This window comes from Cygnus atratus, chromosome 9, assembly GCF_013377495.2.
Source record: "Cygnus atratus isolate AKBS03 ecotype Queensland, Australia chromosome 9, CAtr_DNAZoo_HiC_assembly, whole genome shotgun sequence".
NCBI classification, from domain to species: Eukaryota; Metazoa; Chordata; class Aves; order Anseriformes; family Anatidae; genus Cygnus; species Cygnus atratus.
The window spans coordinates 18,347,257-18,365,167 of record NC_066370.1 but is presented as its reverse complement, the minus strand read 5'-3'; the positions used below and the strand labels follow the sequence as shown (position 1 = coordinate 18,365,167).

General features: G+C 53.2%; 2 long non-coding RNA genes across 2 annotated transcripts in view; one reads left to right on the top strand and one right to left on the bottom strand.

Annotated features, from left to right (window-relative positions):
* The window catches only part of LOC118253180 (uncharacterized), a 75,587-nt gene extending 58,349 nt beyond the window's left edge, over positions 1–17,238 (top strand). Inside the window, exon 3 of the long non-coding RNA XR_004780351.2 lies at positions 16,518–17,238. This is a non-coding gene — a long non-coding RNA (uncharacterized LOC118253180). The remainder of the gene's footprint in view (positions 1–16,517) is intronic.
* Positions 9,568–14,222, bottom strand: LOC118253179 (uncharacterized). Its single transcript, XR_004780350.2, has 3 exons — positions 14,132–14,222; positions 11,142–11,340; positions 9,568–9,695 (listed from the first exon to the last, which is right to left on the bottom strand). It is a non-coding gene; the product is annotated as an uncharacterized LOC118253179 (long non-coding RNA).
* Positions 17,239–17,911: the final 673 nt, after the last annotated feature.

The following is a 17,911-nucleotide window of genomic DNA, read 5'->3' as shown; positions in this document are numbered from 1 at the left end:
GTGCATGTGTGCTGTGTTTGTGTGTGTGTGCACATGCATGCGTGTGCATACACGTGTGTGTGGATACATGTGCATGTGCACGTGCATGTGCGCCTGTGCGTGCGGAGGGAGGGGGCGCGCCGCAGTGAGCCGTAATTCTTCCTTCCCATTTGCAATGTTCGCAGGAGATGGGCTCGGCCATTTATTGCATGGGGAGCCCCGTGTCTGGAGCTCGGCTTCCCGGCAGGACGAGTGTGCGGGGCTGAGCCCTGCTGGCAGCAGGGCCAGGATGCAGCCTGCACACAGGGCTCCTGCTGCAGGGACACCGGGCTGGGCTGGCGAAGTTTGTCCCAGAGTTTGTCCCCACAGCTTGCAGGACCATGTGGATGAGATCTTTCACAGAGTCTTTTAATTTCTTTTCTTTCTTTTTCTTCTTTTCCTTTTTTTTTCTTTTTTTTTTTCTTTTAGGATTTCCATTTGTTTTGTTTGCATTCTCTTCTGCACAGAAAATCGAGCCTCTCCTGCCTTTGGTTACTTTTAGCCTCAAGTAACCAAGTGCTTATTTCAAGGCTGTTGTCTCCTCCGGACAGCAGGAAGGCTGAAGCCCCAGGGTGTAGGGGGGCTAAGGGGTACCCAGTGGGACAGAGGGGGAGCTGCCCCCCCAGCAATCGAATGGGGCTCGGTGGAGCCAAAGCAGCAATGCTGCAAGTTGTCCAGGGGCTGTGGGACCCCAACAAGCACCAGGAGAGCCATTCAGCCCTTCCAGCAGGGCTGGGCCCTGTCCCCTTATCTCCCCAAAGTGCATCCCTTCCTCCTGAGCCAAGTGGGGGGCACGGGGCAGCTGCAGAGCCCTGGACCCAGGCGAGTGCTCTGGGAGAGCGGGAGGGAGGCCTGGTGACCTTGGTGACCCCATCACCCCTTGGCAGTTAGGGCTGCTGACGTCACCTGTGCTCTTTTTACAGAAAGTCGTGATTAATGGGGAGGAGGCGGGGGGATCCCACTGGGCTTGGAGAGAAGCAGGCCCTCGCACAGCCTGCAGGGTCTCCGCTGGGACTGCCTTGGGAGTGGAGACCCCCAGCCCTCCCCGGGGCTGCCGGCTGGATCCCTCAGCCTGGCCTCCCCTCAGTCTGGCATCCCTGCAGCCCTGGCTTCCCCGTTGCTCCCAGCCTCCCGAGCCCGAGCAGGGATGCGCTGCTCTGAGCCTGGGGGCACCCCAGCCAGGGGTGGGTGTGCGTCAGGAGAAGCCCTCCAGCCTGTCCCCTGGCATGCCGTGCCATGATGGTTCCTTGAAGCTCCTCCAAATTGCAAAACTTGCGCGAGACGGAGAAATAATTACTGTATTAAAACAAGCAGCGAATTCCTCAGGAGGCACCTTATCAACTCCAGCCACACTGGCTTCATCCCTCCTCATATGCTAATGCCCCGTGACGTCACCGGCGCCAGATTGAATGTGAATCAGTTATGAAATTATTAGTTTTAGCTTAAAAAGCAATCTGGCTCTCCCACGAGTGGAGTTTGCGCTGCTGCAGGTTCTCGCTCCGTGGCCTCCCCACGCTAGGCACACTCGGTAGTTGCGACTTCCCCATCACACGAAATCGATATTTCTAAAGCACACATCTGAGCTGGGTTTGAGGTAAAGAAAGCCATAGATTAATTGGGTCCCGTGGCTGAGCCGGCAGTGTCTTCCTTATCGATATACACATTACACCCGAAAGGAAACACTCGGATTTCCTCCGACTTTTCAGGTAGGGAAGAGCTCCTCGGGATTTATTTCTGCTCAGACCCCACTGAGGGGTTGCGATCCTCTGCTGGTGTCAGAGAAAAAAAAACAACAGGAGTGTTTGCCTTCGCTTGCGATAGAGGAAAGTGGGCCGGAAAGAGGGGAAATATATATATATTTCGGTTTAAAATACAAAGATTTCTGTTCTTGACGTTGAGCAGGAGGCAACCCAGCGGTGGAGGGCCAGGGCCTGGGAGCGGGGAACAATGGGCATTAACACCGTTTCAATCGCTGAGGCCACTCTAATTAGATGTCTGGATCCGGCGAGATCAAATACCTGAATCTAAAACCCCGCTCTCGGGTTTTTTCGCTTGCAAATGCTTCTGAAAAACGGGGTTTGAAGCCCCCAGGCCAACCCCGCGGAGGGGCTTCGTTGCCCCCCCGGTCCCCCCCCCGGGTACCCGGGCTGCGTGCCGGGGGTGGCCGCGGGACAGGGGCAGCTTCGCTCCCCTCGGCTGCTGCTTTCTTGCCGGCTCCCGAGGGCTGGCCGCGGCGCTAGCATGAATTATGAATAAACTTGTAGCTCTTGCTCCTGGGGGAACGCGGGGCCGGGCTCTCGCTCTGCTCCCTGCGGCCGCGGGGGGGCCGGGCGAAGCCCCCCGGTGCGGGAGGGAGCCGGAGCCTGGCCCGGCCCCGCCGTCCGGAGAGAAGGGGAGAGAGCAAACCGAAGTTGTAACCGGCTGGGGAGTGAGTTTTCTGACTAATGAAATCCGAAATGAGTTGCGAATATCAAGCATTGTAAGATTTCTTCCCTGCCCCCCCGGCACTGATTGGCAATACTTTTTTTTTTTGTGTGTGTGTGTGTGTGTGTGTTGGTTTGAAAAGCAGGAAGAAATGTAATGAATTGAGTGCTGTCAGAGATGTCTTCTCTGTTGATGTGGTGAATGGCAGTAGCTCCCTGATCCAGTGCAGGTGCAGTAGAGCTGGGGAATAAAAGAGGGGGGCTCTCTGTTCAGTGGAAAAAGCACATTCCCTACAATAGACCACACACTGCCAGCCAGCACGGCATCAGCTCACACTCTCAGACTTTTTTCGCCTCTTTCCACAGTCCTGAGCTCACAAAATGGCTATACATTAGCACTAGTTAGGGTTTGCTTTTAATGAACAGTTGTGACTCCTTTTGACCAACATTTAAATCTGCTGTGCTCTCTCTGAAGACAGGTCTGTTTTGATCACAGGTTTTAAAAAATGGCCCCTTTCCTTCCAAGGCGGCTCATTCAGGGCCATCAGTTGCATTTGATTGGGGAAAAAAAAAAAAAAAAGTCTCTCGATTAATAAAATGCGTTTTCCAAGTGCTCATAACAGGGAAAGTTTTTTTTTTTTTTAATATATATAATAAAATGGTGTGTGGAGGAGGAGAGACACTGTTTTTAAATGGATGAGAGGGTCTAATCCTATACATGAACGCATATTAATCCTGTTTAGAGATAACCTGTCTCCTTTTTGGCTTAATATATTATCCTTACACACGGATAAAAACTTTGTGGTCCTATTAATTCGGCGCAGATTGGTTTTTCTTGGCTTATTTCCGTCACTATTTTTTTTTCTCCCCTCGGCGCTCTGCTCAGAGGAAGCTAGCTGGTTACACTTGGTTACTCAAGTTTTATTCGAAATTATTTCCAGAGCGGGGGCTCACTCCGCACCGAGGGGGCTGATTGATTCTGCCCCTCTCCGCCTCGCCCCGTGGAGGGGAAGGCAACGAGCCGGGATTTTCATGGCATCCCGGAGCAGCCCCTGCGCTTGCTGATTCCTCTCGCCCCTATCCTGCAAGAAGTAGATTAAGCTCTTTTGGATATACTTGCTGATGCATTGCGCTGAGGAAAATTGCTCTGTGTTTGCTTATAAAAACCCATGTTACTGTGAAAGTTCTTTTTTTCCCCTAATCGTGGTAACAAATAGCATCAGCTTCTGGAACAGTTTGGCAAAGCCATTCTTTGCCTGAATACCGCTAAACGGGAGAAGCTGACAGCTAACCGGTTATTACCTGAGCTCCGAGTAACCCCCCTCCCCAGCTGATAACAAAACGTGTTCACAGCAAATGACATTAGAAAGAGCAGGCAGATTCCGCTGAGCGCCTGGAGCACGTTTTCAGGGGTCAGATCTTGTCATCCCGAGCACAAAAGAGAGGATCTTGTCTACATATAAGAGAAGAGATAATATTGATAAGTCTATATAGGGGGAGGGGAAAAAAAATCCTTCACACTTTCACACTTAGTTTTCGGGATGTTTCAGGCGGGTCTGCCGCTGGTTGCCCGCTGAGCATCACCTGTCAGCGCCTTATTTGCTGCCAACAAGTTGGAGCTCTCCCAGCGCCCCCCTGCCCCCGGTAGCGGGCTGATGGTAAAAGCTGGGGCTTTGCGGGGTACTGGGGGCATAGCCCGGTGGAGGGCTGATGCTAAAAGCTGGGGCTTTGTGGGCAAGCGGCTGCGGCTCCCAGCCCCTCGCTGCCCGCCCGCAGTTCCCCACTTTCTTCCCCCCGTGCTACTTGATAGCCTTTGTGTCCTATTGCTGCACACTCCCATAATTAATCCTCCTGCTTACCGCTTACATCCCGTACCCAAGGGGCAACTCAAACCTATTTAGATCGCCTTGGTTGGTTGCACAAATTTACGTGGCAAATGAGTTATAAACCTAATAACTGCTTTAATAAAAAAATAATTATTTGATTATGGCGGAGCAAATTTGCTGGCGCGCAAGGATGCGCCTGGGTCTGCGTTTTGGTGGCGCTGAGCGAGGTTCGTCTCCGGATCGAACTCCAACGCTTTTAAAAACATTGCCCCGAAACCAAACGAAACCAACCCAAAACAAAAAGCTCCCCGAATGCCCACCCTAACCCCCCACCTCACACCGACAAAAAAATCGCCCCGATTCGCCGAGCGTCGCGGAACATTTTCTGTGATATTATTAAGAAGAATTCATTTGTAAACAGCAAATGAATGTGAGGTTTGGGTGGCTTTGAATTAATTGAAAACAATCAACCCGGGGGACCATTAACCGCACATGCTGTTACCTCTCTCACTCTTTTCCCGTTAAGGACGAAGTTTATGCGCCTCTTTCAAGTGCATTTATGCTTCTGGTTTTACAAGTAAAAGTGAGGATACAACAAGACCAGTCGCGCTGTCCTCTCTATACTTTTAACGCTAGCATATTGTTTGATTACTAATTCGAGTTAATATGATCTTTATGGCAACATAACAGTGGATAATTGGCCCTTTTTCTGAACAACAATGTAAATCACAATCGCTTTATTATTTAATAACGTCAAACGCTTCGTTGGATTGGCCCCGACAGAGAAGACCTTTTCTTTCTAGGCAGTGTTGTTGAGAAAGAACAATGCAGATCTAATTGTGGAGATTTCAGAAGTTGGCTCCTGTAAATGAACAGCTTAGATATGGAAGTTCCAGCAGATGTCTGCACTTTTCCCTGTGACAAACCTTGTAACCCCCCTTCCTCCCCCACTGCCCTGTCCTCCCCCCTCCCCGACTTATTGAAGATTTTTTGTTCTCACATCCTAGCAACAACCTAAATCTTCCAGCAGCAAATACACCCCTTTCCCCTCGTTGCTATACAGCCCTTCAGATGGCAGGCTTAAGCGTACACACCAAATTAGTGCTTGGCCCAAGGCGCGCTCGCCCCTCACTCGCTGCTCGCCCCGTGCACCCCCCCGGTCAGCGGCGGGCTGGGGGGGGTCGGGTCGGTGGAGGGGAGGGCCTGGGGGGGAGGGGGGGCTCCGTGCTGGGCCTCGCCACCCTCCTGGCAGCCCTGCAGACGTGCCGGGGGGTTGTTTTGCAACACTTTGGAGGCGACTGCAAGCCGCGCACGCTCTTATGTGGCGGAAAAGGTGCCAGGGCCTGTGTGCCCGGCGGGGTGCAGGAGGGGACGGATCCCCCCGGGGTCCCCACCGTGGACCGTCCGCGCTGCTCGGGGGGGGGGGGGGGGGCGCCTGCTTTTCCGCCGGCCCAACAGACCCAAACCTTCCCGGCTCCACCGCGGCACCAGCAGCGACCCAGCTCCTGGGGGGCACGGCCATGGGGACGGGGATCCTCACGGGGGGGCCTCCGAGGGAAAAGTTGCGCGGTTCCTAGCGGAGGGGGGGCGCATCCCAGCGCAGTGATGTCCCCCCGACCCATCCCCTGCTCTGCGCGCTGCTCCGCGGAGCGCTTTGTGCGCTGCGCGGGATTTTCCCTTGCGCCCGAGCTTGGGTTGAGCCCAGTGCGGCAGAGCTCTCTCCTCTCCCGCACCGCCGGGCTCTCCGAGGGCAATTCTGCCGGCAGGAGCTGACTTGGAAAACTTTGGCCGAGGAGAGCTGGCAGCGATGCGGAGCCTCTGCCCCGTCTTGTCGGCTCCCCCCGAGCGCCGAACAATGCGCGCTTTGATGCGCGCCCGGGGCTCCGCCAGCGGGAGCTGAGGGCGATGCGTATCAGCCCTCCCGCAGCCAGGGGTGTCAAGAGATGGAGGCAGAGATACCAAACACGGCATTTCCCCCCCACCCCCTTCCTTTAGTTTTGCAGTTTTGACCCAAATAAGAGGCCGGGATAACGGCAGCTAAATCCTGCTCTGCAGCAGCAAGCCCGCCCCAGCCCCTTCCCGCTCCCTCCCGGCGCGTCCCCGCCGCTGCCCGGGGCAGGAGCCGTGGCCAAGTCGCAGCGGTGCGGCCCCGGTGCTGTGCCCCGGGGGGGTCCCGACCCCCCCAGCCCGGGCAGCCGGGGCTCCGCCGCCCCAAAGAGCAGGGGCAGCGGCCGCAGCCCCGCCACAGCGCGATTTTTGGTCTGTTTGCTTGTTTGCAAGAACCCACCGGAGGAAAGTGGCGACAACACAGACCCGAGCACTGAAATTCCCCGAAACAGAGATCCGGGGGCATGGGGATTGCAAACCCTGCCTGCAGCCGGGGGAAGCGAACGATGAATCCCTATTGACCTTCGAGTGAAAAATCTGGATTTTTTTTTTCCACTTTGTTTGTTTGTTTGCACAGCTCTACCCTTCCCGGCTCGTTTGCTTTGCGAACTTCGCTTCTCCCCGCTGACATCACCTGGCGGGGGGAGCGCCGCGCACGCTGGGTGCTGCCCGTGGGAGCTCGGGGGCGGGGGCTGCGGGGGTGCAGGGCGGATGGGGGGAGGATGAGGGGGGGTCCTCGGGGCTCTCCAGGCCGCCCCCGCCGGCAGCAGCGGCCCCGCGGCGTGCCGAGGGTTAAGAGCGCCCGCTGCGGGGCTCTGCGCTCTCCCCCCCCCAAAAAAAAAGCACCGAGCGGAGGGGGCTCTCCCGCAGCCCCCGGGGTTGCAGCGGGCCGGGCCGGGCCGAGCCGGGCCGAGCCGGGCCGGGGGCGGGGAGGCCTCCAGGGCTGCCACTCCCCCCCGTAATGAGCTCATTTCCATGTCTGCGCCTCCCGCAAACTGTGAGAAAATCCGCCGGGACATCCAGCGTGCCGATGCGGCTGGGGCTGCCCCGGTCTCCCCGGTGACAGCGGCCGCCCGGGAGAGCCGTGCTGGCAGGGGGGTGTGTGTGTGGGGGGAACGAAACGAAGCAAATAGAAAGCTCCGGCTGGGCTCGGCAGCTCGCAGCTCCCTGCTTTCCGCGGGGGGACCCCACGCCCACGCGTGTCTTCCTTCTGAAGGGCTCCCGCATGCGGGGCGCGGAGGGAGCCCGGTGCGGGGGAAAAGGGGGCACCCGTGGGGAAGGGGGCACTTGGGGAAGGGGGAAGGGAGCTCTGCAAAGCCCCACACTTATCAATAACAAGATGTATAAATATCAAAGTGAAGGAGCCCGAGTAAGTCTTTCTAGAAGCGAGGAGGAAGCTTAAGCAGCTTTCTTTAATGGTGATTTGTAGCTCTGTAAGGGGCACGGATAGCAAATACCCTGCAGGTGCATGTTGTAACACTGCCATCCGGACTTTAATGTAGATTACTCTCCAGCTCGTTTGATCGGTCCTTTGAAACCCTTTACAATTGCCTGTGACGAACCGCCAGTCTCAGTTTTTTTTCTTTGAATAATGCCTTAAGGGTAAGTCCTCGGGGCTTTTAAAGATCTCCAGCACATTTTGAAAAATCACGTTAGATTTCACTTTAGAGCGTGGGTCCATGTCTCTCAACTTCGGGCTGTTAACAGGCATCTTTTAAATCATTAATCATTTAATAACCACCAACTTTACTCTGGAAGGGAGATACTCGCGGGGATCTTCTAAAGACTCCCGAACATTTGTGTTGCCGGTTTGGAATCCTGCCGGTTAACATTTCGGAGGAGACCCCCCTCGGCCCCCCGCCCGGAGCTGCCGGGTCCCCCGTGGTCGTGGGCTCCCCGAGGGAATCCGCTTGAACCCCCCCCGGGAGCCGGGCACCGGGAAGCCCTCGGGCTGCGTTTCCGCAGCAAACCCCAAAGGCGAAACCCGACTGGCGGCAGCGGGGGGGGGTGTCGGGGGACCCCAGCTCCCCAGCCCCCAGCCTTGCCCGGGACCCCCCGTGCCGGTTCCGCCTAGCAAACAGTGAGCATTTTTGGGGGCGGCATGAGGAGGGGATGCAATAAATCCTGCAGATGCGTCTACTCTCTCTGCAAATAACGTTTAACCTTTAATATTTATTTGTTACTATTAATTCCCAAAAATAATTACTGAACTCTTGGCCCTTCGACTTCCACAAGCGACGCTTTGTTTCTATAAAATAAACTCGGGAGAATCAATCCCTCCATATCAAACTAGGGATTTGAATTAAAGGCCCATTTGGGACACTTGAGACTACAAAGGGTTACACATAAATAAATGCCACATTTGCCTATTGCAAAAGTTTTCTCTGTCCTTTCTCAGTCACAACAGGGGAGGAAAAAGCCGTCGTTTATTATCTAGCGCTGGGCAGGAGCAGCCCCTCCAGAATGTGCTCTTAGATTTGGCCGGCAGAAGAGGGACTCTTTTTTTCCCCCCTCAACAGCAGCTCCTTTTGTTCTCCAGATCTCTTTCCCAATTTCAAGCTTCACTTGCAGATCCTAAGTTTGTTTGTTAATGACGCTATTACCATCTGGCTCGTCCTACTTTCCAAAAGATATAAATCTCCCCGGTTTCATTGCCTACATTATCATTTAAGTGCCACCATCGCTGGAAGAAAAATATGCTTTCAAGGCTGCGAATTCTCCCGCACGCAGCAATTCCCGGCCGCGGAGCTGCCGCCGGCCGCGGGAGGCTCCAAATGCATTTCACCTTGCAGCGGTCCTCGCAGAGGGGCCCGCCGCGATTTGAGGTTTTCGACAGAAAGTGAAGGGAGCCCCCCCCCCCCCCCGTCCCCCCCCCCCCATCCCCTGCCCCTGTCCTGGCGCTGGTTAATGCATCTGGCTACTTTGAACCGTTATCTGGGTGCGCGCCCGGCCGCCGGGGTTTGCGGGTGGGGGGTGGGGGTGGAGGAAGGATGGGTCCTGCCCTTGGCAGGCTCCTGGGGGCCCTCACCCGCCCCCCACCCGTCCCCCTGCCATAAGCGCCTACTCGCTACGTGCGGATAAACCTTTCCCACAGGCGTCGTACAGTAAAGGGAAGAAAAGTTTGGGCTCCTGTTAGCGCAAAGCGCTTGCAGATTTGTGTGCGTTTGGGCATAAAGGGACGGGGGGAGGGCGAGCAGGGATGGGGGAGGGAGTTGGGTCGGTTTGTGTATGGGCTCCACAATGACTCTATTTATTCGCTGCAACCAGCCTGGGCAGATTGAATAGGCGCGAGAGAGACACTCAGCCTTCCCAACGCGTGGGCTTTGTGGGACCCAGTCCCCACTAGCAGATTTGGACTGCTAATTTCCCATGCTGCGGGGCTCTCCTGCAGGAGACGCGGCCGTGCCCATCAGCTCCGTCTCCCCCAAACCCCGTCCGCGTTTCCAGGCTCGAAGCCCTCTCTGCTCGCTGCCTGGAGAAGTTGAGCGAGGGGGGAAGTTTAAAACCTTTATCGTTTCTTCGCTGGGTGTCCGGCAACGCTCTTGTGGAGAAATATTTGATTTAAATGTACATATATGCACACACACACACACATAACATTGTCAAGCGAGGGAAAAGCTATTCCTCTAATACGCGAAAGAAACCCAGGGATTTTTTTTCCCCGAGAGATCTAATTGTTATAAACAATTACGGATGAAAAGAAAACTCACTTATTATGCACTTGTAATACTGTGACTGCATGGGAGAGAAAGGGGCCAAACCAGTGATTAATTAATATCGCACCAGCGTAGCTGTTTTCTCGCAGAAGGCCTTTTCCCCCTTCACCGCTGCAGAGTTATCATTCCAGCTCGAGTCATGTGCAGCCAGGAAGGGATCTTGTTTATAAATTTATATGACGACCTTTTCTTTGTGTCTGCTCTAAAGTTGATATGGACAAATTGCAGAGGTATACAATTTAAGTAGATGCACTTTTAATCACCGATCATTAAAATGGTTATGTTAAATATACTCAATTACATGCATGACTTCACCCTAACAGTACTTTCTATTCTCCCAGCTGCTCACGTATTCCTTAACTATAGTCAGCAGAAGAAACTCGATTATGCTGAATCCATACATTTCTATGGATTTCATCAGCCTAATTAATGCTTCAGTGTGGTCCATGTGTCTGAAAGGTCCCTTTGCTATTACTTGGGTAAGGAGGCAGTGCAGGAATGCAGAGGGTCTTTCTTTCAAAGATACCCATGGGGGTCACTCTAGGACTCTAATGGCAAAGGTAGCAAGTGTTAAATAGCAGAAACATACAGAGAAAGGGAAGGCAACGATGTAAAAGGGACATTGATACTGTAGGTATGCCCAACAGGTCAGTGATGATAATTAAAGCGCTTAAAGAAGAAAAGGTAAATGTAAGGCTTCCACAATTCGCAGCGTGCCTGGTTAAAAGCAAACAAATCAGCCCACAGAAACGCACCTTGCTGGTCCTGGTGGGGGGGAAAAAAAAAAAAAAAGTTGACAGCAGATTTTTAGCCTAAATAACTACCAGGGCAGCCTCTTCTTTGAGCACCGTGTTTGAATGTCCCGTCTATTCTCTAATTTTCTCATTGTGGAAATGCAACACGTTGTGGAGACGCCTGTGCAGCCAGGAAGAACTGGGTGCTCCCACGCTGCCGCATCCTGTGCACTCACACTGCTGGCACCAGCCAGGGGATTTTCCTGCGATCTCCATGGTCAGCATGCTCAAGCAGTACAGGTGCACACGGAGCTGGCAGAAGTAGCTCTTTCCCCAGCTTTCTTCCAAAATGAAGAAGCGATTAAAATAAATGGGATGCGCTGCAGCTCTAGCACAAACAGACAGTGGCTGCTTTTATAATGCATCTTCCCATCTCAGCATTCAGTGGGATCTCAAGGCAAGAGTGCTGCCTACTCTTCAAGCAACATGTTAATCAATGAGAAATTCATTGAGATGTATTTATTTTTTTGTTCCCACCTGTTGTGGTAGAAGACCATCTGATCAGACCTTTCTCTGGCTGCTGGGAGATGTGAGGGGAAATCAGAGAGCATTCTTGTCACCCACTGCGCTGCCAAGAAGGCGGCAGTGGAGCCCGGCTCTCTTCCCCGTTCCTCCATCGTGCACTCTGCAGCTCAGTTGTCCTAACTCGTGCTAGTGCCTCGCTGCAGCCTTCATCCTTCAAGTGGAGAGAGAGAACAGGGAAGATTTCAGATCTATAACCAAATTATAACCTAGGAACTTTATGCTTGTCATGCTAATTTAATGACTTTTATAGTAAGTGTAGACTTTCTGTCTTTTGAAATTAGCTCTTCAAAATGCTTTGTGTAATGACAGACACTAGACATAAGAGACAAATGCACAAGCAATAGTGGGATAATAATCGGGCAAACACTGTGCCATTTAATATTAAGATGGAGAAGGAAGTGCAGTGAATCTCAGCAGAGATGTGCATTGTTGCCTGATGCCATCGGCCCGCCCCAGGCTCCAGACTGACCCAAAACGAGGGTGTCCTCCAACCCTGCCCTGCCTGGCTTCACCTGGGAAAGAGCAGATCCTGGATGTAGAGTGCAAAATAGCATTTTGTGCGATGATCCTCTGCTTTCTGGTGGTGTTTACAGGTGTCTGAGTACCTAAACGTCCTGATTTAGATGGGCTGGCTCTGCCTGGGCCCAGCGTTCCCCGTGGGAGAGATATATGCTGCACGCACTCATATGGCTCTGAGCATGCAGATCACCTCTGTCCTTCGGAGCACTTCTGTGCTCCCGTGTTATGAGTGGTCCAGAAATCTGTCCCAGAGATGGTCTTGATAACAAAGGGCTGGGTAAGCCCAAAGCTATACGTGTACTGCAACCTGGCCAACTCACTCATTGCCTATAATTGTAAATAAGGTAAATTCACACGACGATCGAGTAACGAGGGAACAAGAGGCCTATTTTAATCAGGTGGTTATCTCTCCTTGGTGGAGATCAGAGCTCCATCGCTCCTGGCCTTCTCATTGTGTCCCCCCTGCTGGAAATGACAGCTCCTTCAGAAATAAGCAACTTGGTCCCTGGATGGGATTTCAGCTCTTTTGCACTATACATGTACCAATTGTCATTTTACAGCTACAGCGAAACCTCTAAATTATATAAGTGTATAAACTCGGCCTCATTAAATCCCCCCTTTTGGATAGCCTCAAGGTTGGAGAGTATATTACTGTAAGCCAGAGGAGACTTAAATTATATCCAAATGGGGATTGAAACGTAGTGGTACTTAGGCACACTCCTTGTCTCAGCTACAGAGGTTTCATTTTTCCCCTTTCGAGTGTTATAATATTACAAACGCAACTGTTTCCATATGTCAAATCAAACGATCTGAAATCCTATTTCTTGATTCAGCCTACGGGTCCCTTTGTGGTGGGGACAAAAACACAAAGATATGATCAAACACTGCAGTCTGACCAAAGAGAAATTTATCGTTCATCTGAGAGAGCTTCCTAATTTGAAGCTGAAGCCCTCCCTTCCCGAATGCATGGGGACATGCTGGGGAAGTTGTTTGCTCGCGTGCGTGCCCGTGTGCACGGCTAAACGGGGGTGTGCAGGGCAGGGTCACCCCACGGCTTAGAGCACACCCTGCCTGCGGGCTGATCCTTCCAATCAAGCCGATTAAAAAAAATAATGAAAGGCTTGAGTGGGAAATCTGTGCCCACAGGGCTGCCTTGCATCCTCCGGCCCTGCCTGGGGGTACGGCTGGGGCCGGAGGGCTCTGCCCGGGACCCCCCCGGGGGCACTCCCATGGGACCCCCCGGGCTTGGCGCTGCCAGCTCTGCCTGGTGGCACCGCGGGGGGGCCCCCGCAGAGCCTCTGTCGAAGTCCCCCGAAGTTGGGGCCGCCGGGAGGGGGTTGCTGCTCTCCCCCCCCTCCTTTCGCAGCCCTCGCAGGAGGGTCAGTGGTTTAACCAGGCGTCACCAGGACTTCGTTTTATCCCCGGCCCACTGAAGCGTGTGGCTTCCAGTGACTGATGGCCGCTGTGCTGCACAGTTGCTCTCATGGTGCGTGCTCCAGATGGGCACGGCCCGGAGGCTTGGGGGGGGCGGGCAAGGGAGGGCACCGCTTTGGAAAGGCCACTGGGGTTTGTTTTGTGTCCCCCCATCTCCACCCACCCCCCCCCCGGGCCAGAACCAGAACCCCAAAGTTGGGCAACTTCTTTAGCGGTGCTGCCCCCAGTCCCCCCCCCCCGTCCCCCGGCGCGGGCAGCACGTTCCCAAACTCCGAAATGCCAAATCACGTTACCGCTGCGGCGGGAGGCTGCTTGCGGATCCGTGACAGCTGAGTTTTTCCTATCGATTATGTGACACTGCAGTTCATTTACACGGCACCAAAGCTTAAAGACACGGGAGGAGCCCCCCGGTTTAACCCGAAATCCTAACAGAAAGCGGATCAACTTTCTGGCTACTGTTTAAACTGATAGATCGGGACTTAATTCGGAGAGACAGAAAGGGAGAGAAACGACAGCACGGATTTATCTTGCCGGGCGTCTTTGGTGCAACTTTAGAAACTGCGGCGTTGCGAACGGGGGGCCGAGATGCTGACGAGCAGCAGCAGCGAGTTCAGCTCCTGGTTTTCGTATCGATTTTAGGAAGGGGGTCCCGGCTCCGGGCTCCCCCCGCGGGTGCGCGCCCCGAGGGCGCGGCTGCGTGCGGTTGCTCGGGGCCTTTCGGGCTCGTCCCAGCATCGGGGAGGGGGTCTTTTGCCAACCCCCCCGGAGACGGCAGCGGCCCCAGTGTGCTGCCGGGGCCTTTCCCTGTCTTTTCGAGCCGGGGGCTTTGCAAACGCCGGCCCCGCTGCTTCCTCCCCCTGCCCTCGCCGAGGTTTCACTCCTTTCTGTTAGTGCCTGGAAACAATAAAGGATGTCGGGCTGGGCTTTTATTGATTATTTGTCACCCCGTATTTGTCAGTTTCAATAACTTTTCCTGAAGTTTTACTCACGGGCACTTGAGCTTTCGGATTAGGCCAGCTCTGCGGATTGCAGCGAGGGGTAATTATCCGCCGGCCTGCTTCCCCGCCGCCGGGCTGCGCCGCCCGAGAGAAAGGAGCATTACCGGGGAGGGGACGGGCAGGATCCGGCCCGAGCCCCCCCAAAGCGCTGCCCGGGCCCGAGGCGATTGCAGCCGCCCCCCCGCCGTCCCCATCCGCGGCCGCGCTCGTTCCGCGGAGGGAGCCGTTGCCCCCATCCCTCCTCCCCACCCCCAAGGTTTGGAGGCCGGGACATCGCCGCCCTCCCTCGGGGTGCAGGGATGGGGGGGGTTGGACCCGCGGAGCTGGGGCCCGAGCCGTGGCTCTCGGCAGCCGCCGCATCTCCGGGATTCGGTGGAGGGATGCGACACCGGGGCTTCGCCGTGCGGGGAGCCGGGAACCGGCCCGGAGGCGGCGGGGCTGCGGCACCTGCCCTGGGGTGGTGGTGGGGGACGAGATCCGAGCCTGTGGGGGGGGCTCGGACCCTCCTGGAAGGGGGGGAAAACCCCGCTCCCCCGCCCGCCTCCGCCTCTCGGCACTGGGCGACGGGTCCCGAGCGCTGAGCGCGGCCCCGTGCGCGCTCCGGCCGCGGGTGAGGGATGGAGGCGGCCGGGCGCAGCCGTCCCGAGGGCTGGCAGCGTGCTCGTCCCGGCATGTGGGGTGCTCGGGGTACCCATGGCATCCCACCGCAAGCCAAGAGGAGAGCGAGCACGGAGCGGCCGGGTCCCCGGGATTTAATTACAGCGGAATGCATTCTCCATGCTGATTAGGAGGAAAATCAATCGGGGGCTTATTTGGCACAAGGAACCAATAAAACACACGCACACACACACACACAATTTATTAGAGCAATAATCTCAGCCCCAAATGGCCTAAATATTATTGTTTCAGTTGCAGTGAGGGAATTCAAACTAGAAGTGTTATACAGAGAGCATCAGGGAGTCCTTTCCCAGGAATTCAGCAAGAGTTTCGAGCCTCTTGCCAGGGGCTGGCTTGCCGGCTCAGAAACCTTTGAAATAGGGGGTTGTGATCCCCCATTTCAGGTCCAGGTGTCCGGACTGCTGTAGTACCTACAGGACAAGCAGCTCTGTGGTCCGCAGCTGTTTGTGCCAAGAGGCAAATGTGGTATAGAGCTTCCCACTTGGTCTTCCAGTTTTCCGGCTTTCCAGTGATTTATATGTGAAATTCCTAGAAAAGAGGAGACCACACAAAAGATCCCCAAGCCACGGGCCGTGCTAAATGCCTTGCTGTAATATAACTGGAGCAAGACAGTTTGGGCCAAAAATTCCCTGCTAGGGATGGGGCAGGAATGCATCCCCGCAGGAGGGTGCTGAGCCCCGAGGCCAGGCCAGGGGTGTGTGGGGAGGCCAGGGGGCAGCGGTGCCCCCCGCTTTCCCTCTGCCAGGCGACATCGCTGCCTTGTTCTCTGCCAGAGCTGCAGCTCCCAGGGGGTCCCCGGGGAGTCAGGGGGATGCTCGGGGGGCATGCAGGGGGCCAGCTCATGCTGCGGGGTCCCTGAGAGCTTCAAGTGTGTGACTCAGGAGATTCTGAGTTTGCTTTGCAGCTTTCTGTAACCCCAGTCATCTCCGTCCCGAACCGGAGAGGACCTCATTTCCTGCTCAGAGCTCTGGCAACCACAAGGTCTTTTAATAAGGCTGCCAGGGGTGCCGGGCTGCGGGAAGGACAGTCAGTGTTTGTCACCAGGGAATGAGCTGGCATCATAGCTCTCATCTGAGTCAACAACCTGGCTAGCCCTGAGCATGACTTCATAAATCATGGCATCTAATTGAAAAGCGCATACTTATATACACAGGGCTGTTCAAAAAGAATGCAAAAAAAAAAAAATGTAACAAGCACTGCTGTTCTTCCCACTAGCCTGTTCATCAGTCACCTGATTGTTTCAACTTACATTATTTCACGCAGAAAAAAAAAAAAGGGAAAACATAAAACCATCTTGTATAGCCACAATAAAAGCACAAATGAAAAAATTCATCTCTTAATGAGAGGCTTAGCCTTTTTCTAACACAACCCTAATAATAGGAAAACAATCTTTAAGTGTTTTTAATTTAAATTGTTTTCACGGTTAATTCAAAATCACTGAATAATATTATCATGTGTCTATGTATCTATTTGGCATTGAGGCATATGATATTTCAAAGCAATTGAACCACTTTTGAAAGCAAAAAGAGTCCTTTACAATTCATGTATTTGCTTTTTAGAAGTTGTTTAGTACACATATGCCGGCCTTCCTTTTTCTCCTCCTTCCAGTAGAAATGAAAAGTAAATCTGCAATGAAAGATTGGTTACATGCGTTCTGCTTTTCACACACAAATCTCCTGGTTTATTTTTTCGCCCACAGGAGCTGAGGGATATCCTTGTGTCAGAGACATCTCCCTCTGCCATCTCACCCGGGAATGCAGAAGCCCAGAATGAGTGCAGGGCAGTGGCAGAGCAGCAGCTGAATATTCAGATTTCACTCTTCAAGCAACCAGAGATACTTCGAAACCACGCGTGAGACAAAATGATGTTAAACTTTCAATTCTTAAACCTCTCTTTAGCCGTACTCCAGAACTGAGCAGTTCATAGCAGACCGGGATTTCTGATTGACACTTTGCCATCAGAAGCCCTCGAGTAGGATTTTTCCAGCTATAACACAGCTATAACACTGGGCTCTGCTCCCTTCTGAATGATGCTATTTTGCGAATAGGAGCACAGGAGAAATTTGCATAAAAGCTTCATATATAATACATGATTGCTTGGAAATTAAGAAGCAGCAGTTTTTCCCTTATTGTTTTTGGAATAAAGGGTGCGCTTTGTTTTCTTGTTTACTTAGTGTGCTCTCTGATCCCTTGATGTGTTTCAAGAGTTTTCTGTCAGCATCATGAGACCTTGCTTACCTGGTAAATTTTAAGTGTGAAATGATTAGTGTTCAAAGTGCCTGAAAAAAACAACAGTAACAATGTCTGACAACTTTTTTTTTTTCCTTCTCTTGTTAAATAATATTTCATGGTACATTAAATGGGTTGTGCAGCCTCTTCTGAAGAGACCAAAGCAACGTATTGCCGCACGCTTAATGTTTTCATCAAGTAGCAGTTCTTAAAAGGAAAAGAGCTGAAGGCAACCTGCAATCCTTCCCTGAGCCTTTTCTCGGTTTGTTCTGAATTTGATAAGAAATGGTAATAATTTGGGGACATATATGGAAAGAAAATAAATATTATTTCACAATAAACCTCTTAGTGTGTCATTTGCAGATACTAGAAATGCTACTCATTAAATCCACTGAACGTTACTTTTCCAGAAGTCGAAATGTTTTCAGCCAAACTGATTTCTTGACAGTAGCTTCGGATGCAATAGCTAGAGCCAGAGCAGCCCAAGGAGAGAAGCAAACAATTAAAACATTTACGTATTTGATTCTTGATAGACATCTCCACAAGGTAGGTTTTAACATTTTTTTTCTTCTTAATTTTTTTTTTTCAGTAAAGAAGGATAAGCTTGGAGTGCCCAGTCACCGTGGTAACTGCCAGAAAAATTCTCCTGAAGTTTGAAGAGGTCAGCTAACGGGGTCAACAACTCTGGCCTCTTTCTGAGCTGGGGCTGGCAGGCTCCATCCTGCGGCTGGGGTGTTAGCGCAGGCTGAGCCCTGGGAGGTGGACCATTCCAGCTCTGATATAAATTTTTTGAGTCAGTTCACGGCCTGGACTCTCCAGGTGGCCTCCAAAATCGATTGTGACCTTGTGACCCTGTCTAACGGAG